General features: G+C 30.1%; 1 pseudogene; it reads left to right on the forward strand.

Annotated features, from left to right (window-relative positions):
- Nucleotides 1-2,911: 2,911 nt before the first annotated feature.
- Nucleotides 2,912-3,943, forward strand: LOC105797878 (1-aminocyclopropane-1-carboxylate oxidase homolog 1-like; annotated as a pseudogene).
- Nucleotides 3,944-23,866: the final 19,923 nt, after the last annotated feature.

Here is a 23,866-nt window from a genome sequence, read left to right on the forward strand (position 1 = left end):
CGATCCTCTCCTAATATGTGGCATAAGATGAATGATTCAAGGGTAAGCGTTGATGAATTTGTTCACATTTTAATGTGCATTCTGGTTTTTACTAAGGATAGTTACTAACATATCCAGTTTCTGAACTGGATACAATGTGTTTCTTGCTTATGAAGGATACCTTACAGAGGGTTCTATTTCCCCACTGCTTTAAATATTTTGCTTGTTCTTCAAGCATTTGGATCTGATAATTTCACTGATATTGCAAATTTTCATCCTAAGTTTGAAATTTAAGTGTCCACTTGTAATATACTCGGTAACATTTTGATGGTACTTAGAATAATAGTGCATAATGGTCATGTTCTGTCTTTTGTAGGTTACTTGTGTTGAAGAAGAAGTCTGTCTTGTCCTGTGAAGCCTACATTTTGCTCTATGCTAAACAGGTATACCTTGGTTTTCAAGCGCAATAGAAGTGCAAAAGCCTTGTACTGAGCTCGAATTTCGATTCTTCACCAAAGTCCTAGATGACATAGACTTTGCCTCCAATCTTGAGGTGGAAAAGAGTGCCAATTGCAGTGCCAATGAAACTAAAGATGTTACTGATAGAGCTTCAATTAAATTCTCTTGTGATGTGTATAGTCATAGGCAGGTTCAACTAGTCAGTATGTTTCTCATATGTATTATTTATTTTACTTTTGATTCTAAATTTTTATTTTTACTTTAATATTTACGACAACTTGAGTTCTAACTTTTGGATTTTAATTGTATTATTAATTTATTATTTTAAATTCTAAAACTAAATTCATTAATTTTTATATTTAGTTTTAAAGTTAAAATTTTCATAGAAAATTTAATTTAAATAATATTTTTATTTATCCTTGAAAGTATATTTAAAGTTCAAATTTAAAAATAAAACATAATATAATATTTATCATAAAAATAAATATTATTTGATTAAAATATTTTTTTTAAATGTTATGTTTTTGTGGCGTTTTTGCGAGAAGCGTCGCTAAAGGTTTGTACTATAGTAGCGTTTGTGGGAAAAGCGCCGCTAAAGGTCTTGAGATATAGCGGCGCTTTTGGGAAAAGCACCGCTAAATGTCTTGATCTATAGCGGCGTTTGTATAGAAGCGCCGCTAAAGGTCCCGATCTATAGCGGCGTTTGTGAAAAAAGCACCGCTAAAGGTCCTGATCTATAGCGGCGTTTGTGGGAAAAGCGCCGCAAACGTTTGTGGCGCTGACAACAGCGGCATTTTTTGCAGTGCTTTCAAAAATGCCGCTAAAGGCATAAAAAAACGCCGCTAAAAACCTGTTTTGGTGTAGTGATCTTACCTATTATAATTAACCACTAAGTATGCAATTAGGTACCATTATCCTAATACTAACTAATATGTCATTTGACACATTCACAGCCAAATTCAAAACATAAACTCAATTATGCATACAAGCATGTATCATCATAGTACAATTTACCTTTGTACATTATCAAAACTTACCATGTCATTGAAATAAATTAATTTAATGAATGCATATACCACAACTATCAACTAACATATATACCATACATTTCACCCAATACTACCATTTCCTAGCCATTTCATGATCTAAAATCAAACATGTCATCACCACACATACTATCATCATTTACCCTATATACATACCATAGTAATCACTAAATTCAACCTTATGCAGGGCAACCTTACGTCACCACTTTGTGGAACATCATTAGGTATGAATATATTAGATACGTGCAACTCGATTGGTGAAGGTGAAATAGTATCTCTCCCCCCAAAAATATGTTTTTTGTACCACCGCACAAAGAAATATTTGGTTGCGAATGAACAAAATACTGAGGAATTGTCCATACATAAAATCATAATTATTGATACGGTAATTTTTCATATAAAAAGGGAATCTTTTGTTACAATAGAAGTAGAAGTGATGTGGATTATTCACGAATTGAAGTCGATTTGCTTTATAAAAAGAAGATATCAACGAACTTCTATGAAATGGTTTCACGAGATTTAGTCAATTGTCTTGATTGTGAGCTATTATTGAGAAATAGGAATCCATGTTATCAAAAGATTTTTTTTATATTTTTACATAATATTAATGAATTTAAAATTATTTAAATATATATTTTTACTTCACAACATTTTCAAATGGACATTTTTTCGAAACACTTTTTACAACAATATAAACCCTTTAATTTAGGGAATAACTTATATTAGGATTGATCCTAAAACTGTTAGGCGCTAATAAAATTTCACCACATCATCGAATTTTAAAGACATGAAATTACTATTATATATCCATCCATATTCAATCTACTCTCCAACTCTAATTAAATTATTTAAAACATAAGTCCATAAGTAATTTATATGATTTTGAAATTAAGAGTTTTTCTTTACAATTTTTTATCCCACAGTTTGTTGCCTTATCATTTATAGAAAATTGGTATTATTTTAAAAAATTTCAATCAACAATTTTATTCATAATAAAACTAAAATACAATTATATTATTAAGAAAGTTAATTTTAAGGTTCAAAATTTTTCCTTCCAAACAATATCTCCTACAAGGCTCAAACCTTAGTATTCTCTTAAGAGTATAATGTGCCTTGCCATTGCACCCTAACATTTGTTGATATTTGATTTTATTTCAATTACTTAGGTTTTAAATAATTTAACTAGAATAAATTAAATATGAATAAGTGTATAATAATAATTTTATGTGTTTAACATTTGGTGATTTTGGTGATGGGAAGAAAATTTTAGGATAAATTTAAGTTATTCCCTTAAATTTAAATTGCATTTAATATATTAATTTTTAAGCACCACAAAAATAAGAACAGAAAGAGGCTGCTTTTTCTTTTCATAACAACTTTATATAGATAGTTAGGGTGTCAAAGATTCTCAAAAGCCAAAATTCTTGAACATGGCAGAAATAAGCTTAGAACGAGCTCAAGAATCCATTGTGGATCGACAACAGGAATTGAAAGCTTTGGATGAAACAAAATCAGGGGTGAAAGGGCTGGTAGATTCGGGCTTGCATCGACGAACAGTACAAGCTTGAGAGAAACAACGTCCATAACCAAATCCCAATCATAGACTTGACCGGCGTCAACGATGCTCCAAATTTACGTCGCGAAATAGTTAAGAAAGTTGGAGAAGCTTGCGAGAAATGGGGTATCAACCATGGGATTCCGTTGGCGACTACGGATGAAATGATAAATGGGCTTCGCAGGTTTCATGAACAGGATGACGAAGCTAAGAAAGAGATTTATTCTCGAGATTACTCCAAGAAAGTGTATTATAATAGTAACATTGATCTTTACAAGGCGGAAGCAACCAGTTGGAGGGATACCTTGTGTTGTGTTATGGCACCTCGTCACCCTCTTCCTCAAGAACTGCCTGCGGTTTGCAGGTAAGTAGTAAATATAACCTCTATCATCACTGTCCGGAATGAATTAATTAATTAAGTTTAATTGGAGCAAATGTTGCTAGGAGTATAGATCAGTCACGTATGAAATGAAGGAAATTAAAACGTAAACAGCTACTTATATGAAACATATTTTGATACGATAATATTTGTGCAAAAATCATATCTGAAGCTAACTTCATCCGCAGAGATATAGTGATAGAATATTCAAGCAAAATGATGAAATTAGGGCAGACTTTGTTAGAATTGATTTCGGAAGCTCTGGGTCTGAATCGGAGCTATTTGGAAGATATTGGGTGCGGTGAGGGAATGCTTGTGAAATGCCATTACTATCCACCGTGCCCCGAACCGGACTTGACATTGGGCAGCAGCAGTCACACCGATACTGGCTTCTGCACCGTAGTTTTACAAGATGAAATCGGCGGACTTCAAATCCTCTATCAAAATCAATGGCTTGATGTTAATCCTGTCCGTGGAGCTCTGGTTGTAAATTTGGCCGATATGATGCAGGCAAGCCCACCTTAACTTTAACCCTAATATCATAATTTAGGTATTTTATTGCTATATATATATTATATTATAAAGTCTAAGATCGAGCATAACATATTTATATTATTGACATCTCACTTATTAAATTTATATTTTTAAAATATATTTAATAAATTATCTCAATAATTTTTATTTTAATTATTTAATATTTTGTTAATAATTTCAGTTTAAATCATCTCAATAGTTGACCATTTGGAAATAAATTTACATTAAAACTTATCATTTTAAAAATAAATTTTAAAATAAACATGATGTACAACTTAAAACAAACCTGAATTCAAAAAAAATATTTACATTATAAAAAGACACGCGATTAAATATGGAAAAAGACGCACAAATTTTATTTACTTCTATTATTTTAAAATAAAATAGAAGATAATTTAAAATTATAAATACATTATTTGAGATAAATATAAAATATTCAAATAAAAAATGTAATCTCTATAAACTTTTAAATTATATTTTGATTTTAGATTTAAATTTAGTTAATTTGATTATATAGTTGATTTTTATATATATATATACAAAATGTCTATTTTTTAAACTTTTTTATATAGCCAATGGGAAAAGATTGTAGAAAACAATGATGCCACATCATTTTATGCCACATCAGCATTTTCGTCCTGAATTTCAGTATTTTCATTCAGAAAAAAATTAAATCCAAATTAAAATCTTGAAATTTAGATAAAATTACTGATGTGGCATAAAACTATTGAAAATGGATAATATCCCTATTTCATAGCATCCTTTCTCATATCCCATTTATTTAATTGTCTTATCTTTAGATTTCTTTTTAAAATATCATTATAATTTTATCATACAAGAGATAATGTCAAAAAATAAATTCTGAATATTATAAAAATATCATTTTGCATCTTAATTTATTTATTTTAACTAATCTACTTTTCCATTAATTAATTTGTTCATTTTAATATTTAGATTAAAGTTAAAAATTTCTTACATAATTTAATTGAAATAATTTTTATTGCTCCTTTAAAAATATAGTTTAAAGTTCAAAATTCAAAAATATTTATCATAAACAAGGGCGTAGCCATGAACTGGTATGGCCCTGGCCTCTCTAAAATGAAATTTTTTATTTAGGTCCTTTAATTTTTAAAATTTTAAATTAATAAAGTTAAAATTGTACTTTAATTTTCTTATAAATAATAAAATTTTAATTTAATCTTTTAAAATTATAAAAATATAAACTATTCAAATAATAAAATTATATTTTTACTACCATAAAAATGAAAAATAAAATTTCAGACCCTTAAACAAATATTGCGATCATAAAATAAAAATATAATTTAAAATCCTTTTATGAAAATCCATAAGTATTTGGGTGATGATGGATTGGGGCATGGGGCTTTCTCGTCTCCTGTTTTTTCTCAAACGATTTCTCTACCAACCAATCACATTCATAGACTGTGACTTAGGGGTCTTAGCCTGAGGAAAACAAAAAGAAACCAAATCTATTGCCTTTTGTTAGCCTGAACATGGAGACATTTGAAGTAGAGCAATTATTGTCGTAAAACTAAAAAAAAAAGTGGCGGAAATTTCAGACAGGACACATTCAAAAGAAAACCCATCAGCGGCTTTTATGATCAAAACCTACCCGAAAATGTCACGGTAGAAAACCACACGGGTTCTGCAAAAAGCCTTTGGATACTGCATGCAGTGAAAAAATGTTGTGTTTCTCACTTAGACCACAGAATCACAAATATCCAGAACCAACAAAACTGTATTAAAAATATAGCTTAAATTTCATAATAAAACATTTATCATAAATATAAATAAAGTTAAATAATATCTATCCTAATATTAAAAATATTTTAATGTTTGTCATAAAGATAAATACTATTATCAAAAAATAAATATTTATTTCATAATTATATATATTAAATGATTACTTCTTTTATATTTCAAATCTAAGTTCATATATCTTATTTATTATATTGCATTTAATTTTGTTCAATATAAAATAAATTTAATAATAATTAATTTCTTTTTCCCTCAAAATTGATTTTTAAAATTTTTAAAACTGGTATGTAATTTAATTTATTTTATGTAATAATTTTAAATATTTCACTTCTACTTAAAAACTATTCATATTACAAAAAAAATTAGTGAATTATTTTTATTTTTAATAAGTCAAATATATGCTTTTATGTTATTTAAAACTTTATTTTGTACCACCAAAATATATTATTTCTAAAATTAAAATTATTAGATATATATAATATGATTTCTAGGATTAAAAATTTAAAATAAAATTATTTTAAACTTTATTATAACAATTTTATCTTTCAAATTTACTTCCTCATAATTAAAGCATAAATTATATTCATAACATTACAAATATATTATATTTTAAAAACTTAAGTATAATTTTTAATTTGGTTATATGTTTTAAATATTATTTTATTAATAATTTTATTTAATATATCGTTATTAAATAACAATTTTATAAAACATACTGAGCAATCCGTACATCACATGGGATAAAAACTAGTATATTATATCTCAAAACTTAAGTATATTTTTAATTTGTTTATATCTTTTAAATATTGTTTTATCAATAATTTTATTTAATATATCTTTATTTAAATAATGATTTTATAAAACACACAAGCAACCCGTGCATCACGCGAGATAAAAAACTAGTATATTATATTTCAAAAACTTAAGTATATTTTAAATTTTGATTATATCTTTTAAATATTTTTAATCAATAATTTTATTTAACATATCATTATTTAAATAATAATTTTATAAAGCACACTTACAACCCATGCATCACACAGGAAAAAAATTAGTTATTTATATTTAAAGCTTTGAATATTCATTTTCTGAAATGCTTGTCAGACATACATATATAAGATGTGATTTTCAGAAATATCTAATTACATAGATCATATCCATGTCGAACACATCTATATCCGTCTTTCACATTCAAGAAGCAATATAGGTTTAAGTTAATCATGTTTGTGTAAACTATTTCATGTTGTACTATATAGGTTTTGAGGTGTTCATATCGTGTGCATGTTATTTTTGTGTCGTATTATGTTTTCTTTATGTTTTCCGGGTCATGTTGGATAATACTTTTATTAAATCTAATTAATAAAAGATATGTAAATATCAACTTTGACATAATTATATGACGTGAGCATGGTATGAATACATGAGTCTCTCAAAATTTATATAAGATATTAGTTTACAATGTTAGTAGTTAATCTCACGTTATTAACAAATATATAGTATAATAAATTTAAAATAACCAATTCTTTATAATTTAGGTAATTAAATTGGATGCTTAGCTCACTGTATAGCTGAGCTTACTTATTGAACTTTATAAATATATGGTTGAAAGATAGACACTAGGGTTGTGTGATAATTGTTTTATATATAATTGGTTAGGGTTTCCATGGATCAAGCATTACTTTAAATCTAAGCATTAAAATGTTTGACTTTGGTTAGCTTCATGTTTCGAATTACTCAAACTTAATTTAACAATGTCTAAATTAATTTACAAACTTCTCATTTAGATCCTTCTTCCTAGTCAATGACTATGGGTTATTTTGGGTTAATTTTTTAACATTTAATGCATTGATTTTATTGAACTAATGTTTTCTTTCATTTTCTAACATTTAATGTATTGGTTCTATTGAATTTTAAAAAAAATCGTTAATTGTAATTTTTTAAATATTTAATTGATGGATAGATATCTTACATATGGTTATGAGTTGCTCGAACTTAGTCAAACTACTTTCAAGTTTATTTCCATCTTTTAAGTGCCAAATCATTTTGGAACTATTTGAGTCAAAGACTTTACTTCAATAAGGCAGTGAAATAAATTATGTATTTGACTATTGTGTTGCTTGTAAACTTAATTGAACTACTTAAGTTTATTTCCATTTTCAAGTGCCAAATCATTTTGAAACTATTTGAGTTGAAGACTTTATTTCAATAAGACAGTGAAATAAATCATGTATTTGCAAACTATTGTGTTGCTTGTAAACTTAATTGAACTACTTAAGTTTATTTCCATTTTCAAGTGCCAAATCATTTTGAAACTATTTGAGTTGAAGACTTTATTTCAATAAGACAGTGAAATAAATCATGTATTTGCAAACTATTGTGTTGCTTGTAAACTTAATTGAACTACTTAAGTTTATTTCCATTTTCAAGTGCCAAATCATTTTGAAACTATTTGAGTTCAAGACTTTATTTCAATAAGACAGTGAAATAAATCATGTATTTGCAAACTATTGTGTTGCTTGTAAACTTAATTGAACTACTTAAGTTTATTTCCATTTTTCAAGTGCCAAATCATTTTGAAACTATTTGAGTTCAAGACTTTATTTCAATAAGACAGTGAAATAAATCATGTATTTGCAAACTATTGTGTTGCTTGTAAACTTAATCGAATTGCTTTCAAGTTTATTTCCGTCTTTCAAGTGCCAAATCATTTTGGAACTATTTGAGTCCAAAACTTTACTTCAATAAGGCAGTGAAATGAATTATGTATTTGTAAACTACTGTGTTGGTTGTGAACTTAATTATATTTTTAGTTCATTTTCAACCTCTAAGAGCCAAATTCTATGTTCTAAAGTTACAATTACTTGGACTTCGTTTTAGTCTTATTAGTTACACAGTTTAAAAGCTTGTTACATTTATATGGCAAACACAAATTGCCATCTCATACATACGCGAATAGGAGCAAAGGCAAAAGGAGTAGGCAAATTACTGGTCGTCCTAAAATATAAAATTTAAAGTTTAATCCCACGATAGATTAAAAATTTTTGAATAAATACATAGTAAAATTATAATTTACCTCCCCATGAGATAATATTTTTGAGTTCATCCACATAGGTTTTCAGTCAGAGGGTGAAACATATTAAACCCTTTTGAAAATAATTTTATTATAATAATTTTTAAAAGAACTATAACATTTGAAAAGGATCATCTCATGCATAAGCAAAGGTTTTAAGTTTGGGGTCAAACATACTCTTGAAAATCATTTTATCATAATATCTTGTTTTTAAAATGTGAAAATTGACCACCTCACATATATGCAAAGGTTTTCGTTCTAAGGTCAAATATACTCGAACCCTTTTTGAAAAATAATTTTAGGCATAAATATAATTGTAGCCCTTAACGTTAATCTTTCTGTCTCTTTAACACTAATTATTTCTTTTGGATCACTTTGATCTTCGATCTTCAAAATTTAGTCATATTGTTTAGTTTTAGATGAAAAAGTTGACTAGGTCACTAAAATCTTTATGACATTAAAGTGGCAGCCTACTTGATAGTTCAATTATACTTCATTGCTATCATGAGTATTTTTAAAATTATATATATAATTTTTTTTGTAATTTGTTGAATTTTTAATAACTTCTATTTTTTTTTAATTTTTATGAATTACTGGTGGACTACCACACGAGTTGTCACATTAGTTTCGCTAAAATTTTCATAGTCCATTCAACTTTTCCATATGATAAAAAGTAATTTAACAAAAATTTGAAGGTTGAAGGCCAAAATAATAAAAAAGTAAGCGTTAGGGGTTAAATTTATTATTATGCCATAATTTTATTAAAATTTAGAAAAATAAAACCTAAAACATTTGAAAATTTAATAAATGGATAATATATATTTTTGCTTTGAACTTTACAACTAGACTCACTTTGGTACCTGTACTTTTTTAAGTCCACTTTGGCACTTCAACTTCACAACTTGGTTCATTTTGGTTAAGGATGGCAACGGATTGTTTATTTGCAAATTTTAGATTATCTGAATCCAAATCCACAAATCTACTAAAAATCTGAATCGCAAACTATTTGACTTTTAATATCCAAATCTAAATTTGAATTAGATCTCATTATCCGCTGGATATCCGACTCAACATTAATTAAAATATATAAAGTTTTACTTCTTGCAAGATTTAGACACATAACCTTTAACAACTAAAGCTATGTTTTAACTATAAAAAATAATCCTCAATTTTGTTTAAAGTTTACACAAACCAATGAATAACATATAAATATCAATAATTAAATATAATAATTAATAATACATTTAAATAGAATAATTAATAATAAATTTAAATATGTCTAAAAAATTTATCAGAAAATTATATCCCAATTAACATATTATTCTCTTAAATATCATGTAGCTTTTTTATGTCCACGCAACCAACTAAAAAATTGAATAAGGCAAGTGCACCTATCAATTAATAGTATAGCTACGGTGAGTAAAGATGTCATTCCCATGAAGACTGAAAGTACAAGTAATTACTGTCTTTCTATTATTTAACCGAATAATTCGAGTGTTTGATTAAAAACTAAAATTAACTAACAAACCCAACAAAGAATAATTTAGAAAAATTATTGAATAATAACCATGAAGCGAAACAATACCCAAGAAAGAATCTGCCTAGATTTCATCTGTCACTATCAATCTAAATTACGCAATTTCTTTACTTAGTATCTTTATCCGTAGAAATCCCTAAATTATGCTAATATCTCTTTCGAGAGTAAGAGCAACTGACTCTAGGTTGATTAATTGAAATTTCTTTCTAATTAAAACCCCTATTATCGTATTAACTCATGTTATGGATTCGCCTATTAGATTTGACTCTAATCCGATAGATTTATGTCGTCCTATTTATAGGATTGCATATAATTCCACTCAATTACGCTAGATCTACTCTTAAACATGGTATATTCCTCCTCTGATTTAAACAAATCACACGTGGATCAATAATCTAGAAATATCAATCCAAGAATTAAGCACACATAATTGAGAACAATATCTAAGTATTTATTGCGTAAAATAAAAATTAAATGACATAATCCATCATAGGGTTCATCTCCTTAGGTATTTAGAAAAATAATTCATGCTTGAAAATAAAAACATCCCAAAGACAATATATCCAAAAGAAATAAAGAAACTCATTATAATCCTGAGAAATCAACTGGGAGTCTTCAATCTTGACAGAAATTTGCTTTAGAATCATCTTCAATGGTGTTTTTTGGGTTGTTTTCTTGAGTTATTCTATGACGACTCTCTCATATCTTCTTATTTTTGTCATATATATGTCTTAGAATGCCTAAATAACCTAAAAAATGTGATTTCCTGCAATTTAGGGTGCAAATTTATGCAATCGACATGGCCTACCACATGGCCGTATGGTAACCCATATGGGTAAGCCGATCGTGTGGCCAGGCCATGTGAAAGGGCTAGCCTATGTGGCTACTGTACCTTGCTCTAATTTTTCAATTTTCGCTCATTTTTCACTCCAAAATACTCTCCTAAGTATAAAAACATGAATTTAAAGGATTAGGAGCATAAAATTCACCATTAACATCGAATAATTACCCAAAAATGCATTAAGAATGAGATTAAAACATGTTACTTTTAACACTTATCATTTTCTTAAATCATATTCTTTTCTATTTGTAAACCTAACTGAACAATAAGATGGGATCATTTGAAGTTCTAGATTTGTGATTATCTCTTTTATTATTTGATCAACTCAATTAGTTAACATTTTTAAAGAAATAAAATAATTAATATTTATATAATTAATAAATATTATGATATTAATTTATTTTGTATTGTAACATAATTATATTTAGTACATATTATTTTATATAAAATAGTATCCATACACATTTAAGGACATATAATATATTAATTGTTATATAATTAAATTATGAATGTAAAATAATTATTATAACATTGTGATATTACAATGTGTATTCTTCTATTAACAATATGCAACTTAAACCTTAAATATGCAAATACTTGTATATAGGCTACACTTCTCTATTACATCAACTAGACTCACTCTCACAAAAAAGATCTTTTTACTAGCCAATCCTAATTTCAAATAGATCACTTTTCCTCATTTGTTTCTCTTTTATTGTCTTTCTTATTAGTGAAGGGGATTCTTAAGAAAGCTTTTTGGCCAATCAAGAAGAATTTGGTACATGGCAATGTTAATTCCAGCCAACAAGACAAATGGAATTTAATATGTAACCCTGTGATAAAGAATGAGTGCGAAACATGATCATAAGTTTGTCCAAGTTGCAGATTAGGCCTATAGACGATCGAAAATAAACTTGAATTTTGACACAACATGAAACTTAAGCAAATTCAAGTTAGATCTAAGAATTTAAAAATTAAAGGAAGCAATTAAAATAGATAATTAAGATAGAAAAAATAATTAAATAAATCAAATATTTAAATAATTAAATAGGAACAAAATAGAATAAAGATGAAAATAAATAAGATAGATAGAAAAGATGAAGATGGCGTGTAGAAGTTTTAAGGAGCCTTGGAAACAAGATGAATCCACAACCCCCTTCAAACGACTCCAATTTCCCCTCCAATAAAGAAAACCTGACAAGAAAAAGCTTGAAGATGATCCTCATAATCTGAAATGATTGTCAACTCTTGTAAAAGAAAACTAAAGAAAAATTCTTAAAAAGAAAATTGAAAGAGAATTTTATTAACTCAAAGTGAATAATGAATGAATTTATTATGTACAATGAAGAGGCATTTATATAGGTTAGCTAAGTAAATCCAAATAAAACTTTTAAGTATATTGAAACTCTAATTACCCTAAACAATTAAACTTTCTTGTTGACATAAAAAACCCCTAAATAACTTAAAATACTTAAAAATTATCCAAAATTTGGAATAAATAAATAATAAAATAATAAAAAGTAATAAATACAATATTGTGCTAGTATATAATAAAAATTAAGCTTGAAACTCAAACCAATATGATTTAAACTCAAACAAAAAAGCCCAAAAACTCGTAATTTTCGTAATAGTCTCATACAAAAATTCTGCACGCACAGTCTTCACTAAATCAATCATAAATTGAGTTCCCAAACTCGAAATTGAGTGATTCAAAGTGCATTGTGAAGCTAAGAGATAGATATTCAAACCCTATGTAGACATCTAAGACCATAAATACCTGGATGCTATCCAAAAATTTGTTGCAATTTGACTATTCTTTTCAGCTTGAAAATTGACAGTTTGGTTGAATTAACTTTAATAAATTTCACCTATTTCGTGCATGTATCATTCCCCCTTTCCTCAAAAAGATTCATCCTCCCGTATTGTCTTTGATCGAATCTTAGTTTGATATGCTTGACCTTTGGCATTGGTTTTGGGCCTAGAGGTAGTGTAAGCCCATCGCATCTATGGGCTTGAAATTGAGCCTTGAGAATCGCATCACCCAATATACATAAAACACCCTATTACCCGACTTGATCATCGAGTCCGAGTTACAAGATGCCACATTCATTTCTGAAGCAACTACATTCATTTACAATCAATTTATACTATTAGCTGATTAAATTCAACCAAAACATGTATTTAATACGATATACAATCATTTATAAGTTTTACACAAGCCTAATAAAGCCCTAAAGCTAACCCGAGATAGAAATAAGACCAAATTGTAAGGAATTCAAAATATAGGATTGACGTTGTGACTTGAGATAGTTCCTTGTCGCGACATAACAAACTATTTTTGCCTCATTGATATGACGGGGTTCTCGTCTCGCCGTGACATTATACATCATTTCTTGTTGTGACATCAAGAGCATGTCATCGTGATGTGACATACTGTCTCTACAAATTTCTTTTTTTAACAACCTGCAAACTTCCAAACCAAACTCTAAGAACATTCAAACATTAACCAACCAACATATGCAATTATATAGCATCAATTCATGCAATTTAATACCTTATCCAACACTAGGCCAACACCTTAACGCTTACAAGCTATCTATCCAATATAAGTCATTCAAATCATTTACACTTTTATCTAAATCACCTAATTCCTTTATATTTGGTTTATCTACAATTTTGTTCTGACAGCTTGATTGCAATATAGTGGCTTGTCCACATGTATCTGATATGGCAATTTTAAACAAATTCAGGTGGCACTTTCCACAGTTATCTGTTGGTGTGATTTGGTTGAACGAGTTCTGGGAAAACTCTATTTTGGTGTGTAGTGAAGTTGGGTAGGATTTTTTCTGATAAATCTGCACTCTAATTGGTTTCAAAATAATACTGCATCAACATCCACATGCATTTACTATTATGTTCTGTTTTGATTTTATTTATTCTACTATGTTTTATTTTGTTCTACTATGTTGTAGTACCGCTGTCAAAATCTTTGTGATATTCTAGATTTGTTTCGTACTGGTTATATAACTGTTATTAAGTTCTCTACGTTACTATGATTTATATATTATGATATGTTTATTTTATTTGAGTTTAGTTATACACGGTGCTTGGTAGCTCACCCTTTGTCTTATTTATATCTATTCAGTTAAACATCTGACTTAGGATCGAACGATGTACGAGAGCTAGGATTGTTTTGCACTGATGTAACTATGATTTAATCTTTCAGGTTTATAATTTGATTTTTAGACTTGCCTTTTTTATAATCTTATCAGTATTTGACAATTTCTAACGTGAAACTACAAAATCACTTAAGTCGACTAAACAGATTGTGGGTTCAAAATTAAACCCCAAAAAGATTTTCCATTACCAATCAACCAATCAAGTAACATTTTGAAAGTTTTCTGAATATTTACTGAAATCAATTTTCAATACATTAGGGTAACTCTTCTCGATTCGGCTTAAAATTCTAAGCTAAGTTTGGGGAGTTAGATTTAGTGATATCAGAGCCAGGTTTGTAAAACTCAAACTGTGGTTTTTAGGTTCAAAACGTTTCCAAAAAAATGCTTTAAGCAAGTGGAACTTCTATCTGACTTCGAGATTTAAGGTTTTTGAAAGTGCGTGTTCATATTTTGATTATTTTTGAGTCTGTAAACAAAGAATCTGAGACTCCGATGTCGATCCTTTAAGTAACTCTACTTTAGCTATATTAACTGAACTAACACAAACCGTAGTGTTTTGGTTACTCTATCCTAACTAAACTATGGAGAATTCTATGAAAACCTTTGTTAAAACTTCATATTTAGGGTTCTCAATGAACCTAAGCTAACTCATAAAATTTCTGGAATTATAAACTAGCATAATGAGTACCCGTAGCCTTGTTGGGCGAGGGCATGTTAAATATAGACAAGCGACTCGAGTTGAGACCTCTTTTGGGGCATGAGCCCAAGTTGAGAATTTATGAATTTGTTAGGACACTTGGATCTAAGGTCAATGATCAAGGGGCATAGGGCACTGTGGTGCCTGGGTTGTATTTGGTGATTTCGGGAGTCAATGAGACTTAATTTGAAACTATGGGTCAAGGGTCTGTGATTAAAGAACTCTAGAATACGAGAGGAGTACGAGTTCTATTGATTCGAATCTACGACCTAGTTTAATTAGTGATTTTTGTGATGTGTTTTTGTGATAAATTACGTTGATGAATAGAAATTTGTTGGAAATATTGTTTGGTTTTGTATGGAATTTGATTTGCGCTGCGACAATGTGGTGGTTTGTATAAATGAGAACAATTCTGATTTTATGGTTTAAAGAATGATGAGACTCTAGGAATTTAGGAATGAAATTCTTTTAAAGGGAGAGAGTTGTAACATCCCAAAAATCGGGTTAGAAGAAATTAAGTTTTGAAACCAATCATGGTTACTTTTGATTTTGATTCTAGATTTGGAAATTTTTTACAACGAAATTAATCAAGTTTAGTGGTTAAGTGTTAAGTTTGTGTGTGTGAGGTTTTGGGTTCAAATCGCATCTCTTGAAATTTTGTTATTTTGACTAAATCCCATCTTTGGACATATAGGTTATAAGTTATTTTCGATCAAATGATGACAAGAATGAGCTTGCTAGTTTAATGGTTAAGCTTTTGTATACCCTCTAGTCTGATGTTTGAATATCTATGAAAGCAATATGAAAATGTTTTTATTTTGCTACCTCGTGAGGTAGTTTTGGTTGGTTTTAAATTAACCAATTCTCTCAACTTTTTTTTTCTATTACATTCTTTCTATTCTTTTTGTTCTTGACTATCGTCTTGGCCCTTTCTCTTTTTATTTATCAATTCTTCCTTCAATGATTATCCGTTGAATCCATGTAACATCTATCCTTCTAATTTTGTGCGTTGTTCATCTGTAATCAATCTTGTAAGTATTCTCTATCATGTTCCTGCGTGAGTTTGTTGTTAGACGAGGTTGTAATTCCTTTTCTGTTATGAAAATGTTGACTTGCGTAATTTTTGTTAGGCGAAGGTCTCGAGTTCAATGTTCTCTCGATAGCTTAAGGTCTATGAAATTGCAGTTCCATTATCAGTAAGTGTGTAGTCTGATTTGGAGTTTTTGTGCCAAAGTTCTTCGACATAGTTTTGGTTTGAATGCTAGTTAGCGCATTGGTTTGATTAATTCAATTGAATAGTTAATTGAATGTTGTGATTAGATGTCGGGATTATTTTGGTTGCTCCTATGTCAGAACCGTATTAGGTGGGAACAAAAAAAACCTGAATTTGTCTGATTCATGGATGTAAAAACATGGCCTTCGACGCCACACGATTATGTGCCATGCTATGTGGTAGGCCATGTGTGCCACATGACCATGTGTGAGGTCGTGTGGTAGACCGTGTGAGGCACTGTTTGAGTCACACGGGTCAGAGACACGAACATGTGTCCAAGCCATGTAACTTACTATTTTGGAAATAGGGTCACCCGGGCTAGAGACATGGGTGCATGTCCATGTTGTGGGGACCGCACGGGCCTGCTGTCCAATCCATGTGAATCCACATGGACGTGTGGGCCAAAAATTAAAAAATTTCCCTAAGGTTGTAAATATGTTTTGAAGTGAGCATAGGCCTTCTATAGGGTCCGTATGATCTGTATTAAGCTATAAAACTCGATATTTGTTAATCTATTAGTATATAACCTATTATTTATATATATGTCTAAATTGATATATAAGTTAAGTAATAATGACTTGATAATGCATAATGTACCTCTGTTTGGATGCGTTAGAGTATGCATTTTGGTTCAGGTACGATTCGCATTATGTTAAGTTTGCTGGTACGCCTCTGTGTTACTCTATTGTTTAAGAATATGTGATATGTGAATATGATGAATTGATTGGTACTGATTCTGATTTGTAGCCATGCAAATAACTTTATGGAAAATCTGATAAATCTGTTTTACTAGTTTGGACTTACATGTTCACTGATTCAGTCATTTTTCGACAACATGACCTTCATGCTTATCTCTCTGATTCTTTATATGCATGCCATGACATATTGCATGGGATTTGGGATGATGTGAAAGAAGGAATTTTTTGGCATTTCAATGATCTGCACTATCTGGTGGTTTATCCACAATTTTGTTCTAACAACTTAACTACAATACAGTGGTTTGTCCACATGTATCTGATCTGGTAGTTTTAACTGCTAATTCAGGTGGCACTACCCACAGTTATCTGTTGGTATGATTTGGTTGGACGAGTTTTGGGAAAACTCTATTTTGGTGTGTAACGGAGTTAGGTAGGATGTTTTTTGATAAATTTGCACTCTGATTGGTTTTGAAATAATACCGCATCGACATCCACATACATTTACTGTTATGTTCTACTTTATTCTGGTCTGCTCTATTCGGTCCTGTTTATTTTGATTTGGTTTGTTCTACTTTGTTCCGTTTTGTTTTGTTATGTTGTACTACCATTGTCGAAAACTTTGTGATTACTGAAAATCTATTTTGTACTGGTTATATAACCACTATTAAGTTCTTTGCGTTACTATGAGTTATATATTATGATCTTTTTATTTGTATTTGAGTTTGGTTATATGCGATGCTTAGTAGCTCACCCTTTTTCTTATCTGCATATGTTCGGTAAACATTTGACTTAGGATTGGATGACTTATGGGAGCTCAGATTGTTTTGAACTGATATAACTATGATTTGATCTTTTGGGATTGCAATTTATTTTTGGACTTGCCTTGTTTTTTATAATCTCATTAGTATAGGACAATTTCTAACATGAAACTATAAAATCACTTAAGTTGACCAAATGGATTTAGATTTCAAAATTAAACCCCAAAAATATTTTTTGTTACCAATCAAGTAACAATTTGAGTGTATTCTGAATATTTAATAAAATTAGTTTTCAATACATTGGGGTTACTCTTCTAGATTCGGCTTAAACTTCTAGGTCGGGTTTAGGATGTTACACCGACACAATTGAAAAATGGGCTATTACATCTCAACCTCTATCTAATTAACTAATCCACCAATACGTGCTTATCTCTTGACCTCACTATCTTGAATGGGATAAGTTATTATTTACTTGCTAAACTTATCTTTTAACCTCGTTTATCCTAAATTACTTATTAGGGTTTAATCGCAATAATTTAAACCAACTATGTCACACTCCAAAATAGGGCCAAGAAGTTTTGAGGGTATTTTAGAAATTTTTGCTTCTAAGTGCTCAAAATTTTGTAAGTTTGGTAATCGATAATGTTTTCGAAAAAGGCTATTAGGATATTAAACCAATTTCTGAAATTGAGTTTTAAATACCTTTAATTTTAGAAAAAGGATTGATTTGTAACAGAATCAAAACAGTGAGCATTTATGTTGCAGTTTAACCCATTCTTGAAATTGAACCTAATAAACCCTCATTCCTAGGTCTATTTTAAGATAGTTGCTCTCCAAAGTTTTCTATTACCGACCTTTGCTATCCTCTTGATCTTTCAATTGATTTTTGATTCACAAACCATAATAATTTGATTTCCTATCATTCCCAAGTCAATTACCTTCATAAATCTCCAAGAAAAACACTCAAAAATCCATAGATTTCATCTTCTTCTACAATTGTGGGTTTCTCAAATTTGCATCGAAACTCGTTTAATCTTCCGTCAAAGGTAACCATTCACTTTCCCATTAGATCCTAATGTTATCTAGACTTTAAAATTGAGTTTTTAGTTATGAAATTGCATGTTTTAATTAAAACCCAAAAATTGGGTCATTAATGGTGGGTTTTCATCTTGTTTTAACTTGATTAGAAGGTTTGTAAAATTACTTCAAAGTTTTGTTAAGGATTTCTCGTGTTTTAATGAACTTTCATTAGAATGGCCAAAACTTGTTGAAAAATTTTGGTACCTTGAAACGTGTAGTTTTATATAGTTTAAAGGTTGAGAATTAGTTGTAAATGAATATGTAGATGAGTGGAACTTGTTTCATGCGAAAAGGTTAAGTGTAGATCGAGATGTTTGCATTTTAAGTCCTATCATACTAAAGGGTTTGGTTACAGAAGAAAGTAGCTTAGGCTTGTGTTTCGGTTGGTTTAAGTGGGTCCTTGGCTATCATTTAACTGTGTGTATTATGTGATTATCATGTGTGAAGCCTCAGATTCATTAGAGCCTCATACGAGTTAGAGGAAGAGCTTGTTCGAGCTCTCAATTTTTAACAAATGTTAGTTTTGGTGAGTGTTTTAGGATCGCTACTCATAGATAATTTGTTGTGTAATTGGGAATTTAGAGGAAGCCTAAACCCCTAATCTAAATTTTGAGTGTAAGTTTTCTCACACCTATGATTAAATGTGATGTAAATGTGTTTGTGCTATTGAGGAATTGTGAACATGAATGAGATGCAATGACAGGTGTTATAAGTTTGTGATGACTGTTGTGATAGTGAACATGTGGGTATGTTACTTATGCCACGTGATAGTGAACATTTTGTGCTAACAATGTGAATATGTAGTGAATGTGTGCGGAAAATTGATAAGTAAATATATGATAATAATATGGATATTTTGGCTTTGTGACCTTATGAGATCGTTGGATATAGTTCGCAGGCCATAGGATTGTGAGTACTCACCTATATATGTGTTGTGATGTTTCGCATTGAGGCCCATGATAGTTTTTGGATAGATAAGGGAATGTGAACTAAGCTCCATTCATTGGGATATGTGTGATTGGTGTGTTGGAGAGTGTTAGCTAAAAGCTTCACTTATGGGATATGTTCGACTCTATGAGTCTAAGTGATGTGCTGGAGATCTATGTATCCAATGAATGGCGGTAGAGTCCACTTCTCGTTTCATAATCTCAAGAGCCCAAACTATCATTAAAAGTACCTCATGTGTTTTAATATATGCGCTTGAATAATCATGTGAACAATAAGTAAATGAATGTATGAAAGATGGTTAAACATGTAAAATATGATATAGAACTAGGGATGCCATCAATACGTTATATGACTGTTTCATTGTTGGATAATGACTTGTTTGCATAGTGGTTGTTTCCAAGCATTCACTGAGCTTGTTAAGCTCACCCACTCCATTTTATCCTTTGCAGAGTAGTTGCATTTCGGTGTGAGCGATGTGGCAATCAAGGGGGTTGATCAAAGCCATACTTTTAGTTGCTATAGTAGGTGTTATATGCTTAATTATGATTTGGAAACAAAGGTAATGTGATAGTCCAATGTTGTAGATTTTACTTGATTTTGATAAGTCAATTTTGGGTTGTTTGCATCTATTTATGTTTGAAAGTATGTGGACTTGATTATGATATTGGGACTACTATTTCGAATATTTTGATGTTTCTCTAACTAGGTGAATGAAACATGTTGTTTGGGATTAAGTTTGAATGATATTATTGCTGACACATGCCAAAATTTGGTAGTCTAGAGCAGAGGTGTCGATATGAACCCGTGTTCTTGAGGTGTCGATATGTGGGGATTAAGGTAAAAATGTGTTAGGTTATTTATAAGGATAGATTGGGTTGTGCAAAAATGGGTCGGATTATTGCAAACCCAACGTCGGTGTCACGACACAGGGTATTGGTGTCACGAAACCACACTTCAAATACCCTAGATTTTAGGTTCCAAGTTTTGTGTCACGACATGATTACACGGTGTTGCAACACAGACCCAAAATTTCAAATTATTTTGAAATGATTTTAGGTTCGAGGTGCGGTGTCGCGACACGGGTCTAGATTTTAAAATGATTTTAGGTTTAAAGTGTTATGTTGTGACATGAAGAAGTGGTGTCGCGACATGACCTCCATTTTGAAAATTTTGGTTCAAAGTTTTGTGTTTTTGAAATTCCTCGACCCTCGTTTCTGAATTTCCTCATTTTTTATGTTTCATCCTTTCATTTTCTCCTGATTCAAAATAAGTCCCTATTATCCCTTTTGTAGCTTCCTACGACCAAAATCCTATCCTAATTAAAATTTTCTAACCTAATTAAATTTCAAATTTTGAAAACAAGATTTATTTTACACTATTTTGACAACAAAGATTAATTTTTTTAGTGATTAATTAAGTGTGGCTATCAGAACGTGAAGTCCATCCACCGAATTATTGTTCTATTATCGATCTTCACGGCCCATCCAACATATGCCCTTCCATTTAGGGTCTTTCCACTTTTCCTGCTCCCTCGATCCTTGTTTTCCTACACACATTGAATTGAGATCATACCTCGACCAAGGTTGTTAAGGGTAATATAAGAAATTGCATAACAATCCTCCTTTAGTTTGTTTCCTCATTCCTCATTTTGGGAATTGTGGCCACATTTGAACACCTCTATTTCACCATCAATTTTCATAATCAAATCATTTTTTTAGGATCGATGGTCGACCTAGAAGTGGCCAAAAATTGTCTACCCAACTTAATGGGAATATCTTGGTCCTCTTAAAAGTTAGGGACCAAGAACTTCAAGTACACATTAGGGATGTACAAGACACCTATCGACTAATTGTAGTGTGATCATCGTGTTTTTCAGCTCCCTAATCTGAGTTTTAAATAAGTCGATAGGGGCATCAAATTAATACTGGCCTCGAAATCACAAAGGGACTTACTAAAATATTTGTATCCTATCTCAACATAAATTGTAAAATTTCCCTGAAAGATGATGTAGCATCGTAGAACTCGGGCTCAACGACCGAGCCGAGTATAGGGTGTTACAAGATAACTCATATTTAAACCCTAATTCATCTATTAATTATTCACACATTCATTCGTTAATCTCCCTAAGAAAACTAGCCACTCATGGATCTAAATGCAATAACCCTTAAATTCATATTCAATATACAAACAGTAAATTAAATAAGAAAATAGAATAAAAAATAAATCTGTTTCTATGTTGATTTGAGCACGAAAGCCAGATTTCCTTTAACAGTTGCGAAGATAACTCCAATTGGGATTGAAAAACAAAAAGAAATAAATGAAAACTATTTAATTGGAAGCTTGAATCGGAATTGAATTCAAGTTAAACAAGAAAAAAATTGTTTAGGACTAAATTGAAAGAGAATAAAAACTGAAAATAAAAACCCTAAAACGAAACCCTAAAATGAACTAAGTGGCTCACTTGGCGAAGCCACTTAAAATGAGGCTATACACTACTATTTATAGACAAATTTGTGTGACCTAATTAGGTTAAATTAACAACATAATACTAATAAAAATACATTGCGCAAACTAATTTGCCCCTGATTAATTTTGACTTGTTAGTCAATCGATGTCGTGACATCATAGGACTGGTGTCGCGACATGAATTATTTAGCTTTGAAGGTTGATGTTGCAACACCATATTTGGTGTCATGACCCTGACGTCATCTTTCGCGTTCTAAGCCTAAAATTAGTGTTCTTCACACTAAAGTAGCTCATTAGTTCAGCCCTAGGCCTGTATAGGCCCATTAGGTCATTAATTGGCTAAAAATTGCATAAAAATGCTTATTTTTCATAAATTAAACCTAAAATAATAAAAAAACATAATAAAAACATATTAAAAAATTAGAAAATAAGCTGGTTAAGTGCCAGAAAGACTCTAATTTGCCACAACGAATTGTGACACATCAAACTCCCCCACATTTAAGTCGTTGCTTATCCTCAAGCAACAAAGTAAAAACACACAAGAACAAGAAAATAAAATAACTAAATAGTGCACGAGCATGCTAAATACACGAGATTAGTTCGAAATAATATAAACAAGATAATGTAATTAAAAACGTAATTTTAGCACGATATATAATCGACTTCTGATTTTCAATATCAGACACGTTAGTTCACTAGGTTACAAGGTAAACAAATTCAAGAATGTTAAGCATAGCATTCCATTGAAACAAGTACACAAAATTTACATTTATGTTCAAATAAACAAGTGGTCAAATGTGTTAATACTTAGTTTTATTTTGATCCATGAATTGTTTCACTTAGGTCACATAGGACTTTTCAACTTATAATGTTTTACGGCTTAGATAGTTTGGCACATTCTCATCACCTTATATCCACTTCTCTCGCCTTCCTTTTCTATTCATTTACTAAGGTGCTTTATAACATTGGTGAATACAATAATCTTAGCGAGTCTTATGTACAAAACTGAGTATTTTTCCTTCTTTTTTCTCTTTTTGAATTCTTTCTTTCTTTTTTATTCACTTTGCTTTTTACATTCGAGATTTTCTCACTTGGCTTTGGCCTTTTCAAAGTTTTTCTTCTACTCTATTTTTCTTTACTAATCATAACTTTGCAAGAATCTTATACTCACTATACTATACTATCCCTTAGTTTTCACTCTCGATTATTTTGAAATCTTTGTGATATATCTTCCTAACCCTCAATTTTAATGGCTGGATGTCTAGGTTCGTGTTGGGACCAAAGAGAAAAAGGATTAAGAATTTATACATTAGGCTTGTGGTTTCATTTGAGGTTAATCAAAAAGTGGACTTAGGCTAAAAAGTTATGTACTAGGGAATTTTTGTATAGGGATTTTTGGCTCTAGTGGTGACCAAACAATGCCTTAGGTCATCCTTAAGTGTCTCAATTTATGGAATCAATTAACTAAATCTTAACAATCTAACAATTTATAAATCAAACAAACATATATGCTTTTCATGCACTTATTTATCATTTGGTACACTTAACATGTTTTTACCTATTTACAGTGTAACAAAGTGAAGTAATTAGT

This window comes from Gossypium raimondii, chromosome 9 (genome assembly GCF_025698545.1).
Source record: "Gossypium raimondii isolate GPD5lz chromosome 9, ASM2569854v1, whole genome shotgun sequence".
Lineage (NCBI taxonomy): Eukaryota > Viridiplantae > Streptophyta > Magnoliopsida > Malvales > Malvaceae > Gossypium > Gossypium raimondii.